Source organism: Ambystoma mexicanum, chromosome 4p (assembly GCF_040938575.1).
Source record: "Ambystoma mexicanum isolate Mex_15411 chromosome 4p, UKY_AmexF1_1, whole genome shotgun sequence".
Classification (NCBI taxonomy): domain Eukaryota; kingdom Metazoa; phylum Chordata; class Amphibia; order Caudata; family Ambystomatidae; genus Ambystoma; species Ambystoma mexicanum.
The window spans coordinates 843,151,080-843,161,029 of NC_090927.1; the positions used below are offsets into that span (position 1 = coordinate 843,151,080).

Genomic DNA, 9,950 nt, shown 5'->3' on the forward strand with positions numbered 1-9,950 from the left:
TTGTACTTTTAAGCATCTAGTCAGCTAGACCTTGCAGTTTTAAAAGGCAATTGAGAAATGGCTCACTTCCTGAAATTGGAGCACAAAAAAGCCTACAGCACCTGGTATTCCCAGGCGGTCTCCCATCCAGGTACTAACAAGGCACAACACTGCTTAGCTTCCGAGATCAGACGAGATCGGGCGCATTCAGTGTGGTGTGGCCGTAGGCTCTGGGCCTTGTGAGTTTTGTACTTTTAAGCATCTAGTCGGCTAGACCTTGCAGTTTTGAAAGGCAATTGAGAAATGGCTCACTTCCTGAACTTGGAGTACAAAAAAAGCCTACAGCACCTGGTATTCCCAGGCGGTCTCCCATCCAGGTACTAACTAGGCCCGACACTGCTTAGCTTCTGAGATCAGGCGCATTCAGTGTGGTGTGGCCGTAGGCTCTGGGCCTAGTGAGTTTTGTACTTTTAAGCATCTAGTCGGCTAGACCTTGCAGTTTTGAAAGGCAATTGAGAAATGGCTCACTTCCTGAACTTGGAGCACAAAAAAGCCTACAGCACCTGGTATTCCCAGGCGGTCTCCCATCCAGGTACTAACTAGGCCCGTCACTGCTTAGCTTCCGAGATTAGACGAGATCGGGCGCAATCAGTGTGGTGTGGCCGTAGGCTCTGGGCCTAGTGAGTTTTGTACTTTTAAGCATCTAGTCAGCTAGACCTTGCAGTTTTGAAAGGCAATTGAGAAATGGCTCACTTCCTGAACTTGGAGCACAAAAAAGCCTACAGCACCTGGTATTCCCAGGCGGTCTCCCATCCAGGTACTAACGAGGCCCGACACTGCTTAGCTTCCGAGATCAGACGAGATCGGGCGCATTCAGTGTGGTGTGGCCGTAGGCTCTGGCCCTTGTGAGTTTTGTACTTTTAAGCATCTAGTCGGCTAGACCTTGCAGTTTTGAAAGGCAATTGAGAAATGGCTCACTTCCTGAACTTGGAGCACAAAAAAGCCTACAGCACCTGGTATTCCCACGCGGTCTCCCATCCAGGTACTAACGAGGCCCGACACTGCTTAGCTTCCGAGATCAGACGAGATCGGGCGCATTCAGTGTGGTGTGGCCGTAGGCTCTGGGCCTTGTGAGTTTTGTACTTTTAAGCATCTAGTCGGCTAGACCTTGCAGTTTTGAAAGGCAATTGAGAAAGGGCTCACTTCCTGAACTTGGAGCACAAAAAAGCCTACAGCACCTGGTATTCCCAGGCGGTCTCCCATCCAGGTACTAACTAGGCCTAACACTGCTTAACTTCCGAGATCAGACGAGATCGGGTGCATTCAGTGTGGTGTGGCCGTAGCCTCTAGGAATGCTAAGAATATTACTCTTATGCATTTGCATTTAGTAAGCTAAGCCATGCAGCCACTTGCAACATGATACCACGCTCATCGCTCGATCAGGCTCGATCAGGCGAGATATATAAGACTGGTGGGCCCATTCAGGACTCCTATGTCTGGTAGGATAACTTTAATTCATCCATCCTGTGTCTGTTGCAGGGAGGTGGAGAGAACAATCAACACAATAATGGTTTTCTTTCATGCCTCTTGAAGGACTCAATATTCTCTGTACTGCATTACATGTGAAAGTCGATTTATTACCCATGAACACACTACCTGTATGCTAATTCTATGTAAAAAGGTAGCTCCAGCCCTCATGATGTTGTCCAACATTTCTGCTATAAAACAGGATACAATTATTTTGGAAACATACCAAATTTGAAAAATAATTGAGAAGTTGCGCAATTACTAATCATGGAGCACAAAAAAGCCTACAGCACCTGGTATTCCCAGGCAGTCTCCCATCCAGGTACTAACTAGGCCCGACATTGCTTAGCTTCCGAGATCAGACGAGATTGGGCGCATTCAGTGTGGTGTGGCCGTAGGCTCTGGTCCTAGTGAGTTTTGTACTTTTAAGCATCTAGTCGGCTAGACGTTGCAGTTTTGAAAGGCAATTGAGAAATGGCTCACTTCCTGAACTTGGAGTACAAAAAAGCCTACAGCACCTGGTATTCCCAGGCGGTCTCCCACCCAGGTACTAACTAGGTCCAACACTGCTTAGCTTCCGAGATCAGACGAGATCAGGCGCAGTCAGTGTGGTGTGGCCGTAGGCTCTGGGCCTAGTGAGTTTTGTACTTTTAAGCATCTAGTCAGCTAGACCTTGCAGTTTTGAAAGGCAATTGAGAAATGGCTCACTTCCTGAACTTGGAGCACAAAAAAGCCTACAGCACCTGGTATTCCCAGGCGGTCTCCCATCCAGGTACTAACTAGGCCCGACACTGCTTAGCTTCCGAGATGAGACGAGATCGGGCGCAATCAGTGTGGTGTGGCCGTAGGCTCTGGGCCTAGTGAGTTTTGTACTTTTAAGCATCTAGTCGGCTAGACCTTGCAGTTTTGAAAGGCAATTGAGAAATGGCTCACTTCCTGAACTTGGAGCACAAAAAAGCCTACAGCCCCTGGTATTCCCAGGCGGTCTCCCATCCAGGTACTAACTAGGCCCGTCACTGCTTAGCTTCCGAGATTAGACGAGATCGGGCGCAATCAGTGTGGTGTGGCCGTAGGCTCTGGGCCTAGTGAGTTTTGTACTTTTAAGCATCTAGTCAGCTAGACCTTGCAGTTTTGAAAGGCAATTGAGAAATGGCTCACTTCCTGAACTTGGAGCACAAAAAAGCCTACAGCACCTGGTATTCCCAGGCGGTCTCCCATCCAGGTACTAACGAGGCCCGACACTGCTTAGCTTCCGAGATCAGACGAGATCGGGCGCATTCAGTGTGGTGTGGCCGTAGGCTCTGGGCCTTGTGAGTTTTGTACTTTTAAGCATCTAGTCGGCTAGACCTTGCAGTTTTGAAAGGCAATTGAGAAATGGCTCACTTCCTGAACTTGGAGCACAAAAAAGCCTACAGCACCTGGTATTCCCACGCGGTCTCCCATCCAGGTACTAACGAGGCCCGACACTGCTTAGTTTCCGAGATCAGACGAGATCGGGCGCATTCAGTGTGGTGTGGCCGTAGGCTCTGGGCCTTGTGAGTTTTGTACTTTTAAGCATCTAGTCGGCTAGACCTTGCAGTTTTGAAAGGCAATTGAGAAAGGGCTCACTTCCTGAACTTGGAGCACAAAAAAGCCTACAGCACCTGGTATTCCCAGGCGGTCTCCCATCCAGGTACTAACTAGGCCTAACACTGCTTAACTTCCGAGATCAGACGAGATCGGGTGCATTCAGTGTGGTGTGGCCGTAGACTCTAGGAATGCTAAGAATATTACTCTTATGCATTTGCATTTAGTAAGCTAAGCCATGCAGCCACTTGCAACATGATACCACGCTCATCGCTCGATCAGGCTCGATCAGGCGAGATATATAAGACTGGTGGGCCCATTCAGGACTCCTATGTCTGGTAGGATAACTTTAATTCATCCATCCTGTGTCTGTTGCAGGGAGGTGGAGAGAACAATCAACACAATAATGGTTTTCTTTCATGCCTCTTGAAGGACTCAATATTCTCTGTACTGCATTACATGTGAAAGTCGATTAATTACCCATGAACACACTACCTGTATGCTAATTCTATGTAAAAAGGTAGCTCCAGCCCTCATGATGTTGTCCAACATTTCCGCTATAAAACAGGATACAATTATTTTGGAAACATACCAAATTTGAAAAATAATTGAGAAGTTGCGCAATTACTAATCATGGAGCACAAAAAAGCCTACAGCACCTGGTATTCCCAGGCAGTCTCCCATCCAGGTACTAACTAGGCCCGACCCTGCTTAGCTTCCGAGATCGGGCGCATTCAGTGTGGTGTGGCCGTAGGCTCTGGGCCTAGTGAGTTTTGTACTTTTAAGCATCTAGTCGGCTAGACCTTGCAGTTTTGAAAGGCAATTGAGAAATGGCTCACTTCCTGAACTTGGAGCCCAAAAATGCCTACAGAACCTGGTATTCCCAGGCGGTCTCCCATCCAGGTACTAACTAGGCCCGACACTGCTTAGCTTCCGAGATCAGACGAGATCGGGCGCAATCAGTGTGGTGTGGCCGTAGGCTCTGGGCCTAGTGAGTTTTGTACTTTTAAGCATCTAGTCAGCTAGACCTTGCAGTTTTGAAAGGCAATTGAGAAATGGCTCACTTCCTGAACTTGGAGCACAAAAAAGCCTACAGCACCTGGTATTCCCAGGCGGTCTCCCATCCAGGTACTAACGAGGCCCGACCCTGCTTAGCTTCTGAGATCGGGCGCATTCAGTGTGGTGTGGCCGTAGGCTCTGGACCTAGTGATTTTTGTACTTTTAAGCATCTAGTCGGCTAGACCTTGCAGTTTTGAAAGGCAATTGAGAAATGGCTCACTTCCTGAACTTGGAGCACAAAAAAAGCCTACAGCACCTGGTATTCCCAGGCGGTCTCCCATCCAGGTACTAACTAGGCCCAACACTGCTTAGCTTCCAAGATCAGACAAGATCGGGCGCAATCAGTGTGGTGTGGCCGTAGGCTCTGGGCCTAGTGAGTTTTGTACTTTTAAGCATCTAGTCAGCTAGACCTTGCAGTTTTGAAAGGCAATTGAGAAATGGCTCACTTCCTGAACTTGGAGCACAAAAAAGCCTACAGCACCTGGTATTCCCACGCAGTCTCCCAACCAGATACTAACGAGGCCCGACACTGCTTAGCTTCAGAGATCAGACGAGATCGGGCGCATTCAGTGTGGTGTGGCCATAGGCTCTGGGCCTTGTGAGTTTTGTACTTTTAAGCATCTAGTCGGCTAGACCTTGCATTTTTGAAAGGCAATTGAGAAATGGCTCACTTCCTGAACTTGGAGTACAAAAAAAGCCTACAGCACCTGGTATTCCCAGGCGGTCTCCCATCCAGGTACTAACTAGGCCCGACACTGCTTAGCTTCTGAGATCAGATGAGATCGGGCGCATTTAGTGTGGTGTGGCCGTAGGCTCTGGGCCTAGTGAGTTTTGTACTTTTAAGCATCTAGTCGGCTAGACCTTGCAGTTTTGAAAGGCAATTGAGAAAGGGCTCACTTCCTGAACTTGGAGCACAAAAAAGCCTACAGCACCTGGTATTCCCAGGCGGTCTCCCATCCAGGTACTAACTAGGCCTAACACTGCTTAACTTCCGAGATCAGATGCATTCAGTGTGGTGTGGCCGTAGGCTCTAGGAATGCTAAGAATATTACTCTTATGCATTTGCATTTAGTAAGCTAAGCCATGCAGCCACTTGCAACATGATACCACGCTCATCGCTCGATCAGGCTCGATCAGGCGAGATATATAAGACTGGTGGGCCCATTCAGGACTCCTATGTCTGGTAGGATAACTTTAATTCATCCATCCTGTGTCTGTTGTAGGGAGGTGGAGAGAACAATCAACACAATAATGGTTTTCTTTCATGCCTCTTGAAGGACTCAATATTCTCTGTACTGCATTACATGTGAAAGTCGATTTATTACCCATGAACACACTACCTGTATGCTAATTCTATGTAAAAAGGTAGCTCCAGCCCTCATGATGTTGTCCAACATTTCTGCTATAAAACAGGATACAATTATTTTGGAAACATACCAAATTTGAAAAATAATTGAGAAGTTGCGCAATTACTAATCATGGAGCACAAAAAAGCCTACAGCACCTGGTATTCCCAGGCAGTCTCCCATCCAGGTACTAACTAGGCCCGACATTGCTTAGCTTCCGAGATCAGACGAGATTGGGCGCATTCAGTGTGGTGTGGCCGTAGGCTCTGGTCCTAGTGAGTTTTGTACTTTTAAGCATCTAGTCGGCTAGACGTTGCAGTTTTGAAAGGCAATTGAGAAATGGCTCACTTCCTGAACTTGGAGTACAAAAAAGCCTACAGCACCTGGTATTCCCAGGCGGTCTCCCACCCAGGTACTAACTAGGTCCGACACTGCTTAGCTTCCGAGATCAGACGAGATCGGGCGCAGTCAGTGTGGTGTGGCCGTAGGCTCTGGGCCTAGTGAGTTTTGTACTTTTAAGCATCTAGTCAGCTAGACCTTGCAGTTTTGAAAGGCAATTGAGAAATGGCTCACTTCCTGAACTTGGAGCACAAAAAAGCCTACAGCACCTGGTATTCCCAGGAGGTCTCCCATCCAGGTACTAACTAGGCCCGACACTGCTTAGCTTCCGAGATGAGACGAGATCGGGCGCAATCAGTGTGGTGTGGCCGTAGGCTCTGGGCCTAGTGAGTTTTGTACTTTTAAGCATCTAGTCAGCTAGACCTTGCAGTTTTGAAAGGCAATTGAGAAATGGCTCACTTCCTGAACTTGGAGCACAAAAAAGCCTACAGCACCTGGTATTCCCAGGCGGTCTCCCATCCAGGTACTAACTAGGCCCGACACTGCTTAGCTTCCGAGATGAGACGAGATCGGGCGCAATCAGTGTGGTGTGGCCGTAGGCTCTGGGCCTAGTGAGTTTTGTACTTTTAAGCATCTAGTCAGCTAGACCTTGCAGTTTTGAAAGGCAATTGAGAAATGGCTCACTTCCTGAACTTGGAGCACAAAAAAGCCTACAGCACCTGGTATTCCCAGGCGGTCTCCCATCCAGGTACTAACGAGGCCCGACCCTGCTTAACTTCCGGGATCGGGCGCATTCAGTGTGGTGTGGCCGTAGGCTCTGGGCCTAGTGAGTTTTGTACTTTTAAGCATCTAGTCGGCTAGACCTTGCAGTTTTGAAAGGCAATTGAGAAATGGCTCACTTCCTGAACTTGGAGCACAAAAAAGCCTACAGCACCTGGTATTCCCAGGCGGTCTCCCATCCAGGTACTAACTAGGCCCGACACTGCTTAGCTTCCGAGATTAGACGAGATCGGGCGCAATCAGTGTGGTGTGGCCGTAGGCTCTGGGCCTAGTGAGTTTTGTACTTTTAAGCATCTAGTCAGCTAGACCTTGCAGTTTTGAAAGGCAATTGAGAAATGGCTCACTTCCTGAACTTGGAGCACAAAGAAGCCTACAGCACCTGGTATTCCCAGGCGGTCTCCCATCCAGGTACTAACGAGGCCCGACACTGCTTAGCTTCCAAGATCAGACGAGATCGGGCGCATTCAGTGTGGTGTGGCTGTAGGCTCTGGGCCTTGTGAGTTTTGTACTTTTAAGCATCTAGTCGGCTAGACCTTGCAGTTTTGAAAGGCAATTGAGAAATGGCTCACTTCCTGAACTTGAAGCACAAAAAAGCCTACAGCACCTGGTATTCCCAGGCGGTCTCCCATCCAGGTACTAACTAGGCCCGACACTGCTTAGCTTCTGAGACCAGACGAGATCGGGCGCATTCAGTGTGGTGTGGCCGTAGGCTCTGGGCCTAGTGAGTTTTGTACTTTTAAGCATCTAGTCGGCTAGACCTTGCAGTTTTAAAAGGCAATTGAGAAAGGGCTCACTTCCTGAACTTGGAGCACAAAAAAGCCTACAGCACCTGGTATTCCCAGGTAGTCTCCCATCCAGGTACTAACTAGGCCTAACACTGCTTAACTTCCGAGATCAGACGAGATCGGGTGCATTCAGTGTGGTGTGGCCGTAGGCTCTAGGAATGCTAAGAATATTACTCTTATGCATTTGCATTTAGTAAGCTAAGCCATGCAGCCACTTGCAACATGATACCACGCTCATCGCTCGATCAGGCGAGATATATAAGACTGGTGGGCCCATTCAGGACTCCTATGTCTGGTAGGATAACTTTAATTCATCCATCCTGTGTCTGTTGCAGGGAGGTGGAGAGAACAATCAACACAATAATGGTTTTCTTTCATGCCTCTTGAAGGACTCAATATTCTCTGTACTGCATTACATGTGAAAGTCGATTTATTACCCATGAACACACTACCTGTATGCTAATTCTATGTAAAAAGGTAGCTCCAGCCCTCATGATGTTGTCCAACATTTCTGCTATAAAACAGGATACAATTATTTTGGAAACATACCAAATTTGAAAAATAATTGAGAAGTTGCGCAATTACTAATCATGGAGCACAAAAAAGCCTACAGCACCTGGTATTCCCAGGCAGTCTCCCATCCAGGTACTAACTAGGCCCGACATTGCTTAGCTTCCGAGATCAGACGAGATTGGGCGCATTCCGTGTGTTGTGGCCGTAGGCTCTGGTCCTAGTGAGTTTTGTACTTTTAAGCATCTAGTCGGCTAGACGTTGCAGTTTTGAAAGGCAATTGAGAAATGGCTCACTTCCTGAACTTGGAGTACAAAAAAGCCTACAGCACCTGGTATTCCCAGGCGGTCTCCCACCCAGGTACTAACTAGGTCCGACACTGCTTAGCTTCCGAGATCAGACGAGATCGGGCGCAGTCAGTGTGGTGTGGCCGTAGGCTCTGGGCCTAGTGAGTTTTGTACTTTTAAGCATCTAGTCAGCTAGACCTTGCAGTTTTGAAAGGCAATTGAGAAATGGCTCACTTCCTGAACTTGGAGCACAAAAAAAGCTTACAGCACCTGGTATTCCCAGGCGGTCTCCCATCCAGGTACTAACTAGGCCCGACACTGCTTAGCTTCCGAGATGAGAAAAGATCGGGCGCAATCAGTGTGGTGTGGCCGTAGGCTCTGGGCCTAGTGAGTTTTGTACTTTTAAGCATCTAGTCAGCTAGACCTTGCAGTTTTGAAAGGCAATTGAGAAATGGCTCACTTCCTGAACTTGGAGCACAAAAAAGCCTACAGCACCTGGTATTCCCAGGCGGTCTCCCATCCAGGTACTAACTAGGCCCGACACTGCTTAGCTTCCGAGATGAGACGAGATCGGGCGCAATCAGTGTGGTGTGGCCGGAGGCTCTGGGCCTAGTGAGTTTTGTACTTTTAAGCATCTAGTCAGCTAGACCTTGCAGTTTTGAAAGGCAATTGAGAAATGGCTCACTTCCTGAACTTGGAGCACAAAAAAGCCTACAGCACCTGGTATTCCCAGGCGGTCTCCCATCCAGGTACTAACGAGGCCCGACCCTGCTTAGCTTCCGAGATCGGGCGCATTCAGTGTGGTGTGGCCGTAGGCTCTGGGCTTAGTGAGTTTTGTACTTTTAAGCATCTAGTCGGCTAGACCTTGCAGTTTTGAAAGGCAATTGAGAAATGGCTCACTTCCTGAACTTGGAGCACAAAAAAGCCTACAGCACCTGGTATTCCCAGGCGGTCTCCCATCCAGGTACTAACTAGGCCCGACACTGCTTAGCTTCTGAGATTAGACGAGATCGGGTGCAATCAGTGTGGTGTGGCCGTAGGCTCTGGGCCTAGTGAGTTTTGTACTTTTAAGCATCTAGTCAGCTAGACCTTGCAGTTTTGAAAGGCAATTGAGAAATGGCTCACTTCCTGAACTTGGAGCACAAAAAAGCCTACAGCACCTGGTATTCCCAGGCGGTCTCCCATCCAGGTACTAACGAGGCCCGACACTGCTTAGCTTCCAAGATCAGACGAGATCGGGCGCATTCAGTGTGGTGTGGCCGTAGGCTCTGGGCCTTGTGAGTTTTGTACTTTTAAGCATCTAGTCGGCTAGACCTTGCAGTTTTGAAAGGCAATTGAGAAATGGCTCACTTCCTGAACTTGGAGCACAAAAAAGCCTACAGCACCTGGTATTCCCAGGCGGTCTCCCATCCAGGTACTAACTAGGCCCGACACTGCTTAGCTTCTGAGATCAGACGAGATCTGGCGCATTCAGTGTGGTGTGGCCGTAGGCTCTGGGCCTAGTGAGTTTTGTACTTTTAAGCATCTAGTCGGCTAGACCTTGCAGTTTTAAAAGGCAATTGAGAAAGGGCTCACTTCCTGAACTTGGAGCACAAAAAAGCCTACAGCACCTGGTATTCCCAGGCGGTCTCCCATCCAGGTACTAACTAGGCCTGACACTGCTTAACTTCCAAGATCAGATCAGATCGGGTGCATTCAGTGTGGTGTGGCCGTAGGCTCTAGGAATGCTAAGAATATTACTCTTATGCATTTGCATTTAGTAAGCTAAGCCA

General features: G+C 48.4%; 28 non-coding genes and 10 pseudogenes across 28 annotated transcripts; all 38 read right to left on the bottom strand.

The window, feature by feature from the left end:
- Positions 1 to 89: 89 nt before the first annotated feature.
- LOC138464920 (5S ribosomal RNA) lies at positions 90 to 208 on the bottom strand. Its single transcript, XR_011267497.1, has one exon. It is a non-coding gene; the product is annotated as a 5S ribosomal RNA (ribosomal RNA).
- A 107-nt stretch (positions 209 to 315) lies between these two features.
- Positions 316 to 424, bottom strand: LOC138455891 (5S ribosomal RNA; annotated as a pseudogene).
- A 106-nt stretch (positions 425 to 530) lies between these two features.
- Positions 531 to 649, bottom strand: LOC138454274 (5S ribosomal RNA). Its single transcript, XR_011260959.1, has one exon. It is a non-coding gene; the product is annotated as a 5S ribosomal RNA (ribosomal RNA).
- A 106-nt stretch (positions 650 to 755) lies between these two features.
- Positions 756 to 874, bottom strand: LOC138461922 (5S ribosomal RNA). The gene has a single exon (XR_011264527.1). It is a non-coding gene; the product is annotated as a 5S ribosomal RNA (ribosomal RNA).
- Positions 875 to 980: 106 nt separating this feature from the next.
- Positions 981 to 1,099, bottom strand: LOC138462720 (5S ribosomal RNA). Its single transcript, XR_011265315.1, has one exon. It is a non-coding gene; the product is annotated as a 5S ribosomal RNA (ribosomal RNA).
- A 106-nt stretch (positions 1,100 to 1,205) lies between these two features.
- On the bottom strand, positions 1,206 to 1,324 carry LOC138463133 (5S ribosomal RNA). Its single transcript, XR_011265719.1, has one exon. It is a non-coding gene; the product is annotated as a 5S ribosomal RNA (ribosomal RNA).
- Positions 1,325 to 1,787: 463 nt separating this feature from the next.
- On the bottom strand, positions 1,788 to 1,906 carry LOC138455265 (5S ribosomal RNA). The gene has a single exon (XR_011261904.1). It is a non-coding gene; the product is annotated as a 5S ribosomal RNA (ribosomal RNA).
- Positions 1,907 to 2,012: 106 nt separating this feature from the next.
- LOC138465028 (5S ribosomal RNA) lies at positions 2,013 to 2,131 on the bottom strand. The gene has a single exon (XR_011267603.1). It is a non-coding gene; the product is annotated as a 5S ribosomal RNA (ribosomal RNA).
- Positions 2,132 to 2,237: 106 nt separating this feature from the next.
- Positions 2,238 to 2,356, bottom strand: LOC138454786 (5S ribosomal RNA). Its single transcript, XR_011261446.1, has one exon. It is a non-coding gene; the product is annotated as a 5S ribosomal RNA (ribosomal RNA).
- Positions 2,357 to 2,462: 106 nt separating this feature from the next.
- On the bottom strand, positions 2,463 to 2,581 carry LOC138455092 (5S ribosomal RNA). Its single transcript, XR_011261736.1, has one exon. It is a non-coding gene; the product is annotated as a 5S ribosomal RNA (ribosomal RNA).
- A 106-nt stretch (positions 2,582 to 2,687) lies between these two features.
- LOC138461923 (5S ribosomal RNA) lies at positions 2,688 to 2,806 on the bottom strand. The gene has a single exon (XR_011264528.1). It is a non-coding gene; the product is annotated as a 5S ribosomal RNA (ribosomal RNA).
- A 106-nt stretch (positions 2,807 to 2,912) lies between these two features.
- LOC138454096 (5S ribosomal RNA) lies at positions 2,913 to 3,031 on the bottom strand. Its single transcript, XR_011260789.1, has one exon. It is a non-coding gene; the product is annotated as a 5S ribosomal RNA (ribosomal RNA).
- A 106-nt stretch (positions 3,032 to 3,137) lies between these two features.
- LOC138461775 (5S ribosomal RNA) lies at positions 3,138 to 3,256 on the bottom strand. The gene has a single exon (XR_011264382.1). It is a non-coding gene; the product is annotated as a 5S ribosomal RNA (ribosomal RNA).
- A 463-nt stretch (positions 3,257 to 3,719) lies between these two features.
- Positions 3,720 to 3,828, bottom strand: LOC138456610 (5S ribosomal RNA; annotated as a pseudogene).
- A 106-nt stretch (positions 3,829 to 3,934) lies between these two features.
- On the bottom strand, positions 3,935 to 4,053 carry LOC138465185 (5S ribosomal RNA). The gene has a single exon (XR_011267759.1). It is a non-coding gene; the product is annotated as a 5S ribosomal RNA (ribosomal RNA).
- Positions 4,054 to 4,159: 106 nt separating this feature from the next.
- Positions 4,160 to 4,268, bottom strand: LOC138458305 (5S ribosomal RNA; annotated as a pseudogene).
- Positions 4,269 to 4,375: 107 nt separating this feature from the next.
- LOC138454069 (5S ribosomal RNA) lies at positions 4,376 to 4,494 on the bottom strand. Its single transcript, XR_011260762.1, has one exon. It is a non-coding gene; the product is annotated as a 5S ribosomal RNA (ribosomal RNA).
- Positions 4,495 to 4,600: 106 nt separating this feature from the next.
- Positions 4,601 to 4,719, bottom strand: LOC138456015 (5S ribosomal RNA; annotated as a pseudogene).
- Positions 4,720 to 4,826: 107 nt separating this feature from the next.
- On the bottom strand, positions 4,827 to 4,945 carry LOC138465210 (5S ribosomal RNA). The gene has a single exon (XR_011267785.1). It is a non-coding gene; the product is annotated as a 5S ribosomal RNA (ribosomal RNA).
- A 106-nt stretch (positions 4,946 to 5,051) lies between these two features.
- Positions 5,052 to 5,160, bottom strand: LOC138457486 (5S ribosomal RNA; annotated as a pseudogene).
- Positions 5,161 to 5,623: 463 nt separating this feature from the next.
- On the bottom strand, positions 5,624 to 5,742 carry LOC138455266 (5S ribosomal RNA). The gene has a single exon (XR_011261905.1). It is a non-coding gene; the product is annotated as a 5S ribosomal RNA (ribosomal RNA).
- Positions 5,743 to 5,848: 106 nt separating this feature from the next.
- On the bottom strand, positions 5,849 to 5,967 carry LOC138463482 (5S ribosomal RNA). The gene has a single exon (XR_011266069.1). It is a non-coding gene; the product is annotated as a 5S ribosomal RNA (ribosomal RNA).
- Positions 5,968 to 6,073: 106 nt separating this feature from the next.
- On the bottom strand, positions 6,074 to 6,192 carry LOC138454592 (5S ribosomal RNA). Its single transcript, XR_011261262.1, has one exon. It is a non-coding gene; the product is annotated as a 5S ribosomal RNA (ribosomal RNA).
- Positions 6,193 to 6,298: 106 nt separating this feature from the next.
- On the bottom strand, positions 6,299 to 6,417 carry LOC138454787 (5S ribosomal RNA). Its single transcript, XR_011261447.1, has one exon. It is a non-coding gene; the product is annotated as a 5S ribosomal RNA (ribosomal RNA).
- Positions 6,418 to 6,523: 106 nt separating this feature from the next.
- On the bottom strand, positions 6,524 to 6,632 carry LOC138458129 (5S ribosomal RNA; annotated as a pseudogene).
- Positions 6,633 to 6,738: 106 nt separating this feature from the next.
- Positions 6,739 to 6,857, bottom strand: LOC138465063 (5S ribosomal RNA). Its single transcript, XR_011267638.1, has one exon. It is a non-coding gene; the product is annotated as a 5S ribosomal RNA (ribosomal RNA).
- A 106-nt stretch (positions 6,858 to 6,963) lies between these two features.
- LOC138465049 (5S ribosomal RNA) lies at positions 6,964 to 7,082 on the bottom strand. Its single transcript, XR_011267624.1, has one exon. It is a non-coding gene; the product is annotated as a 5S ribosomal RNA (ribosomal RNA).
- A 106-nt stretch (positions 7,083 to 7,188) lies between these two features.
- Positions 7,189 to 7,307, bottom strand: LOC138453906 (5S ribosomal RNA). The gene has a single exon (XR_011260607.1). It is a non-coding gene; the product is annotated as a 5S ribosomal RNA (ribosomal RNA).
- Positions 7,308 to 7,413: 106 nt separating this feature from the next.
- Positions 7,414 to 7,532, bottom strand: LOC138462751 (5S ribosomal RNA). Its single transcript, XR_011265344.1, has one exon. It is a non-coding gene; the product is annotated as a 5S ribosomal RNA (ribosomal RNA).
- A 453-nt stretch (positions 7,533 to 7,985) lies between these two features.
- On the bottom strand, positions 7,986 to 8,104 carry LOC138456503 (5S ribosomal RNA; annotated as a pseudogene).
- A 106-nt stretch (positions 8,105 to 8,210) lies between these two features.
- LOC138463483 (5S ribosomal RNA) lies at positions 8,211 to 8,329 on the bottom strand. Its single transcript, XR_011266070.1, has one exon. It is a non-coding gene; the product is annotated as a 5S ribosomal RNA (ribosomal RNA).
- A 107-nt stretch (positions 8,330 to 8,436) lies between these two features.
- LOC138456076 (5S ribosomal RNA) lies at positions 8,437 to 8,555 on the bottom strand (annotated as a pseudogene).
- Positions 8,556 to 8,661: 106 nt separating this feature from the next.
- Positions 8,662 to 8,780, bottom strand: LOC138455677 (5S ribosomal RNA; annotated as a pseudogene).
- A 106-nt stretch (positions 8,781 to 8,886) lies between these two features.
- Positions 8,887 to 8,995, bottom strand: LOC138456513 (5S ribosomal RNA; annotated as a pseudogene).
- A 106-nt stretch (positions 8,996 to 9,101) lies between these two features.
- LOC138454641 (5S ribosomal RNA) lies at positions 9,102 to 9,220 on the bottom strand. The gene has a single exon (XR_011261309.1). It is a non-coding gene; the product is annotated as a 5S ribosomal RNA (ribosomal RNA).
- A 106-nt stretch (positions 9,221 to 9,326) lies between these two features.
- LOC138464799 (5S ribosomal RNA) lies at positions 9,327 to 9,445 on the bottom strand. The gene has a single exon (XR_011267376.1). It is a non-coding gene; the product is annotated as a 5S ribosomal RNA (ribosomal RNA).
- A 106-nt stretch (positions 9,446 to 9,551) lies between these two features.
- On the bottom strand, positions 9,552 to 9,670 carry LOC138463222 (5S ribosomal RNA). Its single transcript, XR_011265809.1, has one exon. It is a non-coding gene; the product is annotated as a 5S ribosomal RNA (ribosomal RNA).
- A 106-nt stretch (positions 9,671 to 9,776) lies between these two features.
- On the bottom strand, positions 9,777 to 9,895 carry LOC138454533 (5S ribosomal RNA). Its single transcript, XR_011261206.1, has one exon. It is a non-coding gene; the product is annotated as a 5S ribosomal RNA (ribosomal RNA).
- Positions 9,896 to 9,950: the final 55 nt, after the last annotated feature.